The sequence below is a fragment of the Aulonocara stuartgranti genome, assembly GCF_965226115.1.
Source record: "Aulonocara stuartgranti genome assembly, chromosome: 17".
Taxonomy (NCBI): domain Eukaryota; kingdom Metazoa; phylum Chordata; class Actinopteri; order Cichliformes; family Cichlidae; genus Aulonocara; species Aulonocara stuartgranti.
This window is the reverse complement of record NC_138953.1, coordinates 14,942,725-14,956,974: the sequence shown is the minus strand read 5'-3', so window position 1 is coordinate 14,956,974 and position 14,250 is coordinate 14,942,725. Positions and strand designations below refer to the sequence as shown.

At 42.2% G+C, this 14,250-nt stretch overlaps 2 long non-coding RNA genes across 2 annotated transcripts in view; both read left to right on the top strand.

Moving 5' to 3' along the window:
• Positions 1–14,250, top strand: part of LOC309691893 — an 81,375-nt gene that overhangs the window by 51,533 nt on the left and 15,592 nt on the right. The window lies entirely within an intron of this gene.
• LOC309691895 lies at positions 2,215–3,773 on the top strand. Its single transcript, XR_014272148.1, has 3 exons — positions 2,215–2,289; positions 2,658–2,744; positions 3,316–3,773. It is a non-coding gene; the product is annotated as an uncharacterized lncRNA (long non-coding RNA).

Below are 14,250 nucleotides of genomic sequence, written 5' to 3'. Positions count from 1 at the left end.
AAGTGCACCGGCATATCGTTTTGTCTGTACGAGAGAAAAAAAGAAAAACAACAACAACATGTAATTTAAATGTAGTTTATCTAACAATCAGATTGTACATATCAACAAAAATATCCAAGCCATCCTCAATAAGGAAAGCAAAATGGTGTGGATCACAGGAGCTGTCAAAAAATGTGGTGAACAGGAAAAAATATTTAATGAAAACACGCTTTTTTCTCTTGCTGATGAATGCACTGAACTGCACAATGTGAAAAGCAACTTTTAAGTCAACAGAGAGACTGCAGAAGTGCTGAAAAGAAGTGCATATTTATAACTTTAACAATGAGGTATATTTAATAATTGAAAAGCAAAGCATTTTTAATGTGTCCATTTATATGCTCCTCAATCTGTGCCCTGACAGTAGAGCTGAAAGTGGGGGACAGAGGGCAGTGAAACAGCTAACATGTGGTGCATTCCTGCAATTCTGGCTTGGAGGCAGAATTCCAAATTGATATGTGCATCTAAAACAGAGAGAAAAACAGATAAAGATCATATACACATTTAAGTTCAGGTTTTCGCAGAAATGACACGTTGCAGTTAGCATGTAAGAGATTTGGGGAGAAAATTCTTTACAAAAACATCATTTTCAAGACACCTTTATTTGTGACATACGTATCTATTGACATATAAAAGACAATTTAACAAAGGCTAACTAAAATCTGCGGAATAAAAAAGCAGAACAGAATGAAATAAAGAATATTAGTATTTATAAATGTATAAATCTCTTTGTGACAAACTTTACAATGTTGATGCAGGTGGAATGAGAGACATGAATAAAGCGCAATATGCAGTAAATGGAACAATGTGCATTGATGTCAGATAGTGAAAAGCAGTGAAGTGAATTTGTTCATAACAAGCAAAAATCAAATACGTCCGAAACTGACCACTAAATGCTAACCAGAGGTGTCAAAAGTACACACATTCCTTACTTAAGTTTAGATACCTCGGGGGTATGACAGTTGTTGTAACGCTAACAAAGTGCCAACGTAATCAGTGTAAGCAAAGTAGATGATTCCTAACGGCAAGTTTATACATGGAAGACTCTGTACCAACCTTTACGATCGATTTGCAAGGTTAATGATCCATGCAGGAACAAGACAAAAAATAAATAAATCCATGCAGAACGTATTTCTGCCTACTGTGGAGATCACGTGTTTCTGGTTAGTGTGGAGGTCCCAATATGGCGCTCCCCAGTGGCTGCAGCCAGACCCTTCTCAGTTACAGCAGTGCAAGTAAACAAACAATATATATAAGAAGAGTAAGAAAATATATATACACTTTAGGACTCGGGGTAAAGGGCTCAATAACAATTTATAATTTACAGTTTGATGATTCAAAGTCTCACACACAACCCGTCGAAAGGGGAGGGAGACATGCTGCTTCCAAATAGAGCACATTTCATTCATAATGATGTAAATCCAAGCCCATTATGTATTCATGATTTGAATCCTGGGTTGTGCGAAATCCCAGAAATAAACCCTACACAAAGTGAATCTGTGAACTAAGGTGTAGGTTTATTAGGTTATGTTGTGGTGATCCAAGTGTTGGGGGATTTGTGTTCATACTGGAGTGCAAAATTAAAACCAATGGAAGATCGACAAGAAAAGTTCAAAGCCATCAGGTGCTCAGTTTAGAAAAATGAGAAAAGAAGAGGAGGAGAAACGAGTAAAAGATACAGGTAAGCAGATGTGTCATTGGATAATGGCAGGCCATCCTGAAACAATCAGAATCAGAATACTTTATTAATCCCTAATGAAATTATTTGGGTTATGTGGGTTGGTCCAAGAAGAAATGGTAAAAATAGTAACAGTAACAGACTAAACTCCAAACAATACATTATGTTACAGATTTTAATATTAATTAGTCATTGTCAATTGTTGATTTGTCCTGTTCTCATATGACAAATTATGATGGCAGTTTGGTAGTCGTTTGCATACAATGCTTACTCTCTCTCTTCATATGTGTGTGTGTGTGTGTGTGCAGTGGCGTGTCCAGCGGGGTGGCCTGGGGGGGCACAGGCCACCCCCCCAACCAGACTGGCCACCCCAGGTGCCACCCCAAAGGCAAAACAATAAAATTCAATCAAATATCAAATGTACGATTATGTTTTCACGGTGAAGCTCAGACATCAGAGTGTAAGTGAATGCAGCATCGGCTTCTGCGCTATGTGCATCACGTTAGCAAAGGTAGGAGAGCCAAGCAGGAAACAATTTTTCGGTGAAAGAAAATGAGGACAGAATAAATGTCCCGGTAAGTAATATTAAGTTTGTTGAGTTTAGTAAACTTCGGTGAAATTAGAATACCAAGGAAAAAATAACACTTAAAGAATTATTGCAGCCGTGGAATATTTCAGACAGTAGGCTACTGAGGGCAGCTAACATAAGAGTTATGAGTTATAAGATATAATCTAAGTCGTAACATTGCTGTATGGAGCTGCAGATTTGGTTGCAGGCATAGCTGGACTGGCCATCGGGCATACCGGGCATATGCCCGGTGACTTATTTTTTATTTTTTTTTGTAATGGCATGAACAATGAGAGGTGGTGGATTGGCCAGATGCAGGTCGATGTGTAAAAATAACTCAGTTGTTTGGTGGTGGCTATGGCGGGGCTTCCACAGAGACCAGCAGGTGGATGAGGGAAGGGGAGTCAGGAGGAGAGCCCCGAGGCGGCAACCAGTCCGAGTGTCAGGTGAACTGAACTTCAGGTAAGAAGTTATGACTTGCAGTCTATCTGGGTCAGATATAAACCAAGTTTAGGTGGAGTTTATTTTCGTTGTGCTGACTTTTTACCCTCAGTTGCAATAACTCCTACTGCGTTCTAGCCAGCTTGACAGAGTTTTTATACAGCTGGGTGGGTGCTATGATGTTACTGATAGTGAACTTTATTTTATTCATAAGGTTAGTTAGTAGAGTTTCCAACGGCTCCTTAAAAAAATGGAATGGTCCCTCATTCAGAGAAAATATTACACGTTTCGTATTGAGCCTGAGAAGAGACTCAGTTTGTCCCGGACTTCAGCTACAATGGAAAAAGACACAAAGGAGTTATTCTGTCGTTACGCTGCACAGCTGCCTCTTCTCTCATTCTCTCCCCCTCCCTCTGCTGTTGCTACTTCAATCATGAAACTGATCAATGATCAGCTGATCGGCTTTTCTCTCTTGTTTATTTATCTCCCACTTTGCGCCAGAAAGAGGAAACCAGCAATGTCGCGGTAAACAACAGCAGCACGTTTAAGCACGATCAGCTGTTGTTAGAATTTATTTAATATTAATTTCCAGTATCAGCTGATGTTTGCTGGAGCCACAGCTGTAAACCTGCTGGTCATGATGTCAGTTTGGATATGTGGTGAGAGGGAAACATGAAGATGAAACCAGGAGATGTCCTTACTGAATCATCAGAGCTGAACAGTTGATGGAGAAACAGGTTTACCTTTTAGGTCACATGAATGAGTTGAAGGGAAGTTATGAACTGTTTCTGAGAGACAAATAACACCAGGATCCTTTCCTAAGCAGCTGACAGCTGGTAACTGTGCAGGGGCGGGTCTAGCAAAGTTTTGCCAGGGGGCCAGGTAGGGCATTAACAGGGAAAGGTGGGGAACAAAGAAATACTTTTCTTTCTTATTCTCATTTAAAATATCTCGCTTTTATTAAATAATTATCTAAATCTTACAACCAAAGTTTTTATCTGACGTAAAATGTATAGAAATCATACATATACCAACAAGACAGTGTACATATGGAAAAGATATATATAAATCTTATACAGTTTGTATCTGTCTTGTGTGAAACTTGTATGAAAAGCATACAAGAGTAAAAACAGATATAAGATCCCTTGAAAGATTATATAATGAATCTTGTATGTTTTGGATACTTACTAAAACAATATATGAAAGTAATGAGAAAGTGGCCACTTTCATGAGTAAATCATGTAAGTTTTTAATATTTCTTTTCCATATGGGTCACAACAGCATTTGTTTTCATTCAAAGTCTTTACGGCTTTAATACCTGGTGGGCCGGTCTCTAGTCAAAATGCCCGATTTTTTTTGTCCCAGTCCAGCCCTGCAGGTTAATACTGGCAGTGTCACCATGCCTGCTGACTGTATTTCATCATCAGCCAGTGTTGTTCTTTATCAATATTACCAAAGTTTACTACTTGCTTTCAGGTTTCATTCAAATGTTAGTCTTTTCAGTTGTTTCCCCACTTTTTTCCTGTTTCAAAATCAAACACCAGTTTGTGAGAAGATTATCTTCTTTTTTTAACAGGCAGATAAAGTTTTACATTGGAACTGGCTAATTTGTCAATTGTTTATTACAAATGTTCGTATTTTAATATTCAAAAATGTTTTTGCCCAAAACATACGTATGTGCACTACATGTCAGTAAAAATACTATGCAAATATTGATGTCCTTGAATGCTGAGTAAACACTGACAAAGCGCTGATTGTATCTCTTGTACTTTATCAACACAGTATCTAAAAACTTTGCACCGTAGTGGTTAAAATCTCATTCTAATAAGAGTTAAAAGTGCATTTGGTTATTAGGCTTATAGGATTATTGAATTATGGTTAACGGTTGGTAGAATTTTTTTTTTAAACATTATCTGCCAATTACATCTGCCACCCATCTCCAAATCTGTGCCCCTACCTGGCCCCCCCAACAACAATTTTCTAGACACGCCACTGTGTGTGTGTGTGTGTGTGTTTGTGTGTGTGTGTGTGTGTGTTTGTGTGTGTGTGTGTGTTTGTGTGTGTGTGTGTGTGTGTGTGTGTGTGTCCGTTCATGTTTCTCTGGTGAAATTCAGTATGGTTCCGAGAACAGTTTTATGTTTTATGCTAATGTACAATCCTTAATATGTTTCATGAGTGTGTGTGTGCGTGTGTGTGTGTGTGTGTGTGTGTGTGTGTGTGTGTTTGTGTGTGTGTGTGGGGGGGTTATCGGTTTGATTTTATGTGTAAGATAAAAAAAAAACCTTGATGCAAGAACTAGCAATTATGACTTGGCAGTAACTGTCTGAATGGAATATAAAATAATGATGCTAATCACTCATTATTTTCTTGCGCCGCACCTGCTTCAGTTTTCCTGTAGAGCTGGTTTGTTGAGAAACTGGCAGCTTGTGATCAATGGTGAAAAACCTGCTGCAGGTGTGCCAGCTGCCTTACCTTGCAGGTCAGCAATACGTGAACAGTGAAGTAACTGTGCTTTTACTCAGCTACTGTACCCAAGTGTCTTTAAGCTCAAACATTGATTTTCTGTATTACAGTTCTATACATTTTGCTCTTAATATGATTGTTACACAGCTCAAACAGACAACAAATCATCTAAGCCATTACCATACAACTGATGCTGAAAATCTGTCACACAATGTTGTCACTCTCTGAATTCACCACACCTGCTGTTGTTCAATTGATGCCATTGCCACCCTCTATTTATAACTTAATGATGGGGTGCTACTAATTAAAAATATACCGCATGTTGTTTATCAAGTTTGATCATGTGTCACACACACACCTGACTTACATACAAGAAGTTTTTGTTCTATTATGGCCTTTCTGTGAAGTAGAAATAATGCAGGTTGTTTATGATGTACTTAATTAAGGGTTTGGCCATTACAGTAATTCTTCAGCTATGTCACCTACACCCCACGACCTAGTTATCTTTCAAATATATTCTTCTTTATTACTATTCCAAACAGAGTAAAGCAGGACTGCTTTACTCTGTTCTGTTTCCATGTTTTGGATGAAACATCTGAAACACTACTGTATGACAAATATGAACTATAAAAGGAACCATTTGGCTGCTGAGGATGAAACTGCAAGGGGAAATAACCTGAACTGTTTTTATCTCCAATTTGAAATGGACACTTACAAAGAATACCTTGATATTCACACTCATTCACAGCTAGGGGGTGTTGTGGAAAATCTTAAATAAAACTGCAACCACCAGGTGAGTGTGTCTTTTAAAGTGAGGTTTATTAAAAAAGAGAGAAACACTGCAGTGGAGAAAACATTCAGGCCAAACACCAAAATGGTTTTCTGAGGAAGGACAACGACCTGGACTCTTTTATAGCTTCCCAAACACTCTCAAACAAAGAACATGCCACAGCAGATCATATATCCCTATACCTTCAGTCCAGCTCATCCTTCACCCCTTTACCACTCTAAGAAAAGTTACAACCACCCGTCACCTCCCTTGAGCAGAATGTCTGGATATCTTCAACTAAACAACAGGCCCTCTGTGAAAAGTGCAATAAACATGGGGCGCACTTGTGATAACATTCATGCAGACTACTAAGTGAGAAAGTAATATTACTATTACTAATGTGGTATGGTTAACAGATGTGATTAATTTTGTGTGATAATAAAAATAAATGCACTGCATATTATGTACTTAAATGCACTTTCTCTTAAATCACTTTCCTTGGCTGTGTGATTGCGATCATTTACTCCCTGAAATGCCCACCCCTGTTTTATCTTCATTAAGTATGTTTGTAAGGTAAGGTAAGGTAAGGTAAGGTAACTTTATTTATACCTAAAGGCAAGGTAAATTTGCTTTACAGAAAAATGACAGCATTTGACATCCCTTTAAAAACACACATACCTAGTAAATATATAAAACTCACTGTGACACATACTTTAATATTTCGAATCAAAAACAGTTCTTATTTAATTCAGTGACAGCAACGGGGACAAAGCTATTTTTATAACGCTTTGTCCTGCATCTTGGAAATAGAAACCTCCGTCCTGAGGGAAGAAGCTGAAATTCACCCCTTAGAGGATGGGAACCATTTTTAAGGATTGATAAAGCCATCCTCTGTACCTGCTTAGAGTACAGGGAGGCTAAACAAGACTGTGGCTCACCTATCAGACGACTGGACCATCTCACTATCTGATTTAGAGAGTTTTTCTCTGTGACAGAGGTCTGACCAAACCATGCCACCAAACAAAAGGATAAAACAGACTCAATAAAAGAACGATAAAACAAAGTTAAAATTTTTTGGTCAATGTGGAAATGAACAAGTTTCCTAAGGCAATAAAGATGCTGGTGACCCTTTTTACAAACTGATTTGCAATTTTGATCAAAGTTCAGTTTTTCATTGATTATGGTCCCAAGATATTTATATGATTGTACTTGCTCTATTTTCTGACCTTTAATTAAAGTGACTCCGTGCCCATTTTGTTGTTTCCTAAAATCAACAACCATGTCTTTTGTTTTAGATATGTTCAGCTGGAGATAAGACTCCTCACACCACTGAACAAAGTCATCAATGACTGGACCGTGGTTAATTTCACCCTCTTTCAGTAAGCTGACAATAACAGAGTCATCTGCATATTTAATAATGACCCTGTTTTCATGTCTGCCCTGACACATGTTTGTATAGAGAGTGAATAATAAGGGCGATAGGACGCAGCCTTGAGGAGAACCTGTGGAGGAGAACACTGGGTCAGACAGAACCCCATTTATTCTCACTCTTTGTGACCTGTCAGTTAGAAAATCTAAAATCCAGCCCACCAGGTTTTTCCTGATTTCAAACTGTTCTAAAGGTCTTTTAATTAAAATATGGGGCTGTATTGTATTAAAAGCCGAAGAAAAATCAATGAAAAGAAGTCTTGCAAAAGTCCCTTTACTCTCTACATGTTTAAGAATTAGATTTAGTAAAGTCAAAAGTGCGTCCTCCACTCCTCTGTTGGGCCTGTATGCAAACTGCATTGGATCCAGCTGACCTTCAGTCTCTTTCATAATCACATTTCTGATGATTTTTTCAAAGACTTTCATGACAACTGAAGTGAGGGCAACAGGCCTGAAGTCGTTTAGAATTTTTGGACGACTAGATTTAGGGACAGGAACCACGACTGCTTCTTTCCAAAGAGAGGGCACATGTTGTGTTTGCAAGGATTTGTTAAAAATAACCTGAAATATAGGACTGAGTTCATCAGCACAAGATTTAATTAGGTGGCCACTAATATTATCAGGACCCTGGCTCTTATTCACATTGACTGTATGAAAGGCCTTTTTAACATCGCTGAGTTCAATGATAAAGTGCTGAGTATCTCTCAGTTTCTGTTTCAGTTCCAAAATATCCTTGCTAAAATCAGAAGAACTAAAACGAGCATAAAACATGTTTAAAGCATTTGCAAAATCTCTGTCTGAATTAAAACCATCTAAAATGACCTGACTGCTGCTCTGGGGATTTTGAAACCCTGCTATGGTTTTCATACAAGTCCAGGCAGACCCCAAATTTTTTGCAGCAAATTTGCTTTCAAGAAGGTTTTTGTAGCTCTGTTTTGCTTTCAAGATCTCGATTTTCATTTCCTTGGTGGCTGTCTGAAAATCGGTAACAGCCCCCTCTTTAAAGGCCTGTCTCTTTTTCCTTAAACAGGATTTGACACTTTTAGTGACCCATGGCTTATTGTTAGCGTAAATTTTAACGCGCTTACGGGGTATAATCATGTCTTTACAAAATACTGCATAAGAGCTAGTAACATCCACCAAAGCGTCGAGATCATCTCCACAAGACTGAATAAAAACTTCCCAATCTGTACACTTAAAACATTCCTGCAAGGTAAGCACAGATTCTTCTGACCATATGTCAACATCCTTAGTCTTTGTCTTCTCTCGTTTTAAGACAGTTTTATAGATGGGCAGAAGATGCACACAGTTATGGTCAGAAGATCCCAGAGGAGGAAGCGGGAGGGATTTATAAGCATTCTTCACTGATCCGTAACAGAGGTCCAACATTTTATCCCGTCTGGTAGGACAGGATACATATTGATACAGATTGCCCAAAGTTGATTTAAGGGAGACATGGTTAAAGTCCCCCATTATAAAGTTTGGTGCATCAGGAGAAAGCGCCTGCAGCTTCTGCACTACATCTGAAATGATGCTGCAAGTGGAGGCGGGGTGAGCCTTCGGGTGAATGTAAACTACGGTTATAAAAAGTTGTGGAAACTCACGAGGGAGATAAAAAGGGCGCAGTGACACAGATAAAAGTTCAACATCTGGTGTACAAATACATTCTCTAACAGTCACAGCGCTACAGTAACGTTTGTTCACATACAAGCATACTCCCCCTCCTTGAGATTTCCCTGTTACCCGTGCATCTCGATCCCGGCGGAAGGGAGCTCCAAAACCGTCGATTGAAAAATCGGCGTCCTGATCCAGCTCCGTCAGCCATGTCTCGGAAAAAGCCATTACACAGCTGTCCCTGAAGTCTTTCTGGAACCTGACGTTTCCCTGGAGTTCATCCAGTTTGTTCCTAAGAGACTGAACATTTCCAAGGATAACAGACGGCAGGGGAAACCGACTGACCTGTTGTCTCCTCATACGCAATTTAACACCTCCACGTCTCCCTCTTTTCCTCTTCCTCTTCTCACTCGTTCTGTTAGAGTCTTTATGTATAAAATCCGGTATACATGAGGTGAGGTCCTTACCATCATACGGTAAGTTAAGTTGTAACAGTTCGTCGCGGGAGTAAACAATCCTCAGCTGACTCACAGGCCCCACCTCATTGGAAACGAGCCAGCACAATAGAAATCCAACCAAAATGAAGAAGAAAGAATCCATGACGTTCTCACTGTTTGTGGAGCGTGTGTCACTTTGTAAGAAACTGTCACTTCTTTCAACCAAAACACACGGCAACAAATAAAACCGAAAAGAAATAATAAAAACTTAAAAACTTAGGATGCCAAGCTCTCACTCACTGCCGGTCGCTGCGTGCGCATGCGCCCAAGGCTAGGTAACATTCACAAAGGTAGCATGGTTTGGCACTTCATTTTACCCGTCATAGTATGTTTCTAGTTCTTATTAACAGAGGTAGGCTGATTTGGCACTTAATTTTAGCCGTTAAAGTATGCTTCTAACTCATATTCAGAAAGGCAGGATGGTTCGCCATTGAATTTTAGCTATGAAAATATGCTTCTAGCTCAGATTAACAAAGGTAGGACGATTTGCCACTAAATTTTAGCTGTTAGTATGCTTGTAGGTCACATTCACAAAGGTAGGATGGTTTGGCACTTAAGTTTACCCATCAGAGTATTCTTCTGGCTAATATTCACAAAGGCAATACGGTTTGCCACTTAATTTCGTGTTGTGCGGATGCGCAGAAACAACGGGTAGGATGGTTTGTCAGGTAGGATGGATTCCCATTCTCGCTTTGAAGTGAACGACGATGGGAGACATTTTTTTTTCTTTTGCTTACCCCCTCTCTCTCACTTTTTCCTTTTTTTTCTCTCTCTCTCAGTTTTTTCCGTCACGCCACACGTTAGCCTTGTGTTTGCTGAGCAGAGGGGGGAGGGGCGGTAGTTCCACTCGCAGCAGCAGTAGCACACAAACAGAGCAGGAGGGAGAGAGAGAGAGAAAGAAATCCAGGGGCAACAACAAGAGACAACATTGCCACATCAGAAAGGTATAGTAAAGAAAATGAGTGACACCAAGAAAAGAAGCAAAACCTCACCTGAGAACTGTCCACCCATCAGTGCAATGGGAAGATAAAACACAGTCGTTGAGTGTGATATTAATGAAGGTGACAGTGTGCGTACTGCAACTGTTGCTGCTGCACACACATACACACAAATGTGTATATATACTATATAAAAAACAACCAGCACGCCCCTGCGGGCGGTTTATCCTTCAAGCTCGGGTCCTCTACCAGAGGCCTGGAAGCTTGAGGGTCCTGCGCAGTATCTTAGCTGTTCCCAGGACTGCGCTCTTCTGGACAGAGATCTCCGATGTTGTTCCTGGGATCTGCTGGAGCCACTCGCCTAGCTTGGGAGTCACCGCACCTAGTGCTCCGATTACCACGGGGACCACCGTTACCTTCACCCTCCACATCCTCTCGAGCTCTTCTCTGAGCCCTTGGTATTTCTCCAGCTTCTCGTGTTCCTTCTTCCTGATATTGCTGTCATTCGGAACCGCTACATCGATCACTACGGCCATCTTCTTCTGTTTGTCTACCACCACTATGTCCGGTTGGTTAGCCACCACCATTTTGTCCGTCTGTATCTGGAAGTCCCACAGGATCTTAGCTCGGTCATTCTCCACCACCCTTGGGGGCATCTCCCATTTTGACCTCGGGACTTCCAGGTTATACTCGGCACAGATGTTCCTGTACACTATGCCGGCCACTTGGTTATGGCGTTCCATGTATGCCTTGCCTGCTAGCATCTTGCACCCTGCTGTTATGTGCTGGATTGTCTCTGGGGCATCTTTACACAGCCTGCACCTGGGGTCTTGCCTGGTGTGATAGACCCCAGCCTCTATGGATCTTGTGCTCAGAGCTTGTTCTTGTGCTGCCATGATTAGTGCCTCTGTGCTGTCTTTCAGTCCAGCTTTGCCCAGCCACTGGTAGGATTTCTGGATATCAGCCACCTCCTCTATCTGCCGGTGGTACATACCGTGCAGGGGCCTGTCCTTCCATGATGGTTCCTCGTCTCCCTCCTCTTTCTTGGGTTTCTGCTGCCTGAGGTATTCACTGAGCACTCGGTCAGTTGGGGCCATCTTCCTAATGTATTCTTGGATGTTCGTTGTCTCATCCTGGACTGTGGTGCTGACACTCACCAGTCCCCGGCCCCCTTCCTTCCGCTTAGCGTACAGCCTCAGGGTGCTGGATTTGGGGTGAAACCCTCCATGCATGGTAAGGAGCTTTCTTGTCTTTATGTCAGTGGCTTCTATCTCCTCCTTTGGCCAGCCTATTACCCCAGCAGGGTACCTGATCACGGGCAGGGCGTACGTGTTGATGGCCCGGATCTTGTTCTTACCATTCAGCTGACTCCTCAGGACTTGCCTGACCCTCTGCAGGTACTTGGTGGTTGCAGCTTTTCTAGCGGCCTCTTCATGGTTCCCATTCGCCTGTGGGATCCCCAAGTACTTGTAACTGTCCTCTATGTCTGCAATGTTGCCTTCTGGTAGTTCAATCCCCTCAGTTCTGACTACCTTCCCTCTCTTTGTTACCATCCGACTACACTTCTCCAGTCCGAACGACATTCCAATGTCATTGCTGTATAGCCTGGTAGTGTGGATCAGTGAATCGATGTCTCGTTCACTCTTGGCATACAGCTTGATGTCATCCATGTACAGGAGGTGGCTGACAACTGCTCCGTTCTGTAGTCGGTATCCGTAGCCAGTCTTGTTAATGATCTCACTGAGGGGGTTCAGGCCTATGCAGAACAGCAGTGGGGACAGAGCATCTCCTTGGTAGATCCCGCACTTGATGGTGACTTGTGCTATGGGCTTGGAGTTGGCCTCTAGTGTTGTACGCCACATCCCCATTGAGTTCCTGATGAAGGCTCTTAGGGTCCCATTGATCTTGTACAATTCTAGGCATTCCAGTATCCAGCTGTGGGGCATTGAGTCATAGGCCTTCTTGTAATCAATCCAGGCAGTGCACAGGTTGGTCAGTCTGGTCTTGCAGTCTCGGCTGATTGTTCTGTCTACCAGTAGCTGGTGTTTTGCGCCTCTGGTATTCTTGCCAATTCCTTTCTGTGTCCCGCTCATGTATTGACCCATGTGCCTGTTCATCTTAGCCGATATGATGCCTGACAGGAGCTTCCATGTAGTACTGAGGCAGGTTATTGGTCGGTAGTTGGAGGGGACCGGTCCCTTCTTGGGGTCCTTGGGGATCAGGACCGTCCGGCCTTCAGTTAGCCATTCCGGGTGTCTCTCGTTAACTAGCAGCTGGTTCATTTGTGCTGCCAGACGCTCGTGGAGTGCAGTCAGCTTCTTCAGCCAGTAGGCGTGAACCATGTCGGGCCCTGGTGCTGTCCAACTGTTCATACTGGAGACCCTTTCTTGGATATCTGCCACTGTGATGGTTACTGGACCCTGTTCAGGGAGGTCGCTGTGGTCAGCCCTCAGATCCTCTAGCCACTGAGCATTGCCGTTATGGGTTGCATCCTTCTCCCATATGCTCTTCCAGTATTGCTCCGTCTCCAGCCTTGGTGGTGCTGTTCTCTTATTGTTCCCTTGCCACTGAGAGTACACCTTTGCTGGTTCTGTGGAGAACAGCTGGTTTATTCTCCTGCCTTCTATCTCTCTGGTGTACCTCCTCAAGCGGCTGGCCAAGGCTGTGAGTCTTTGCTTGGCAGTTTCCAAGGCCTCAGGTATGGACAGCTTGCTGTATTTCTTAGGCACCTTATTTGTCGCACCTTTCTGCAACTCCGTTAGTTGGCTAACCTCCCTCCGTGCTACTTTGATCTTGCCCTCTAGCCTCCTTCTCCATGGAGGGTACTGCCCCTTGTCGCTGTTCAACTTGTAGCCAAGCATCTCACTGATCACTGTTACCATATTGTAGATCAGCTTGTTAGTGTCGGTAATCGTGGTTGTAGGTATTGCCCGTAGTGCTGCATTAACATCATCTAGCAGACCTTCTGAGGGAACTTCACGTAATCTTGGTAACCGGCTACGCGGGATCCAGGTTTCAAGCTTGGCCATGATCCTATTTTTCAGGTCATTTCCTCTCGCACTCAACGATCCTTCTCCTATCGCACTTGGGGCTATGTACCCAATCTCGGGTGGGGGTGATGATATCTCCCCCCTGACCTGGCGTCCTGACTCCTCCTTGCCGTAGCATTTGTGTTGTACCTCGTCAATCTCTAGCTGTGAGAGCAGTCCCTTCTTTCGAATGTTGGAACACTGAGCTACTAGTTGTTTCGCTGTCATTGTGGATGTTGGGTATCGAAGAAACCATAGGTCCCTCATCCTATTCATGTAGCCTTCATATTTATCTGTCTCGCTCATGTCTGCGGTAGGCTTGCTTAGCATAGGGGGTCTAGCCTTAGGACCCTTACTGGATACAGACGCCCCAGGCAGGAATCGAACTTGCGATCCTCTGTTCCAAAGGCGTGTAGTCTAACCACTACGATCGATATATATATATATATATATATATATATATATATATATATATATATATATATATATATATATATATATATATATATATATATATATATATATATATATATACACAACCACGATTACCGACACTAACAAGCTGATCTACAATATGGCAACAGTGATCAGTGAGATGCTTGGCTACAAGTTGAACAGCGACAAGGGGCAGTACCCTCCATGGAGAAGGAGGCTAGAGGGCAAGATCAAAGTAGCACGGAGGGAGGTTAGCCAACTAACGGAGTTGCAGAAAGGTGCGACAAATAAGGTGCCTAAGAAATACAGCAAGCTGTCCATACCTGAGGCCTTGGAAACTGCCAAGCAAAGACT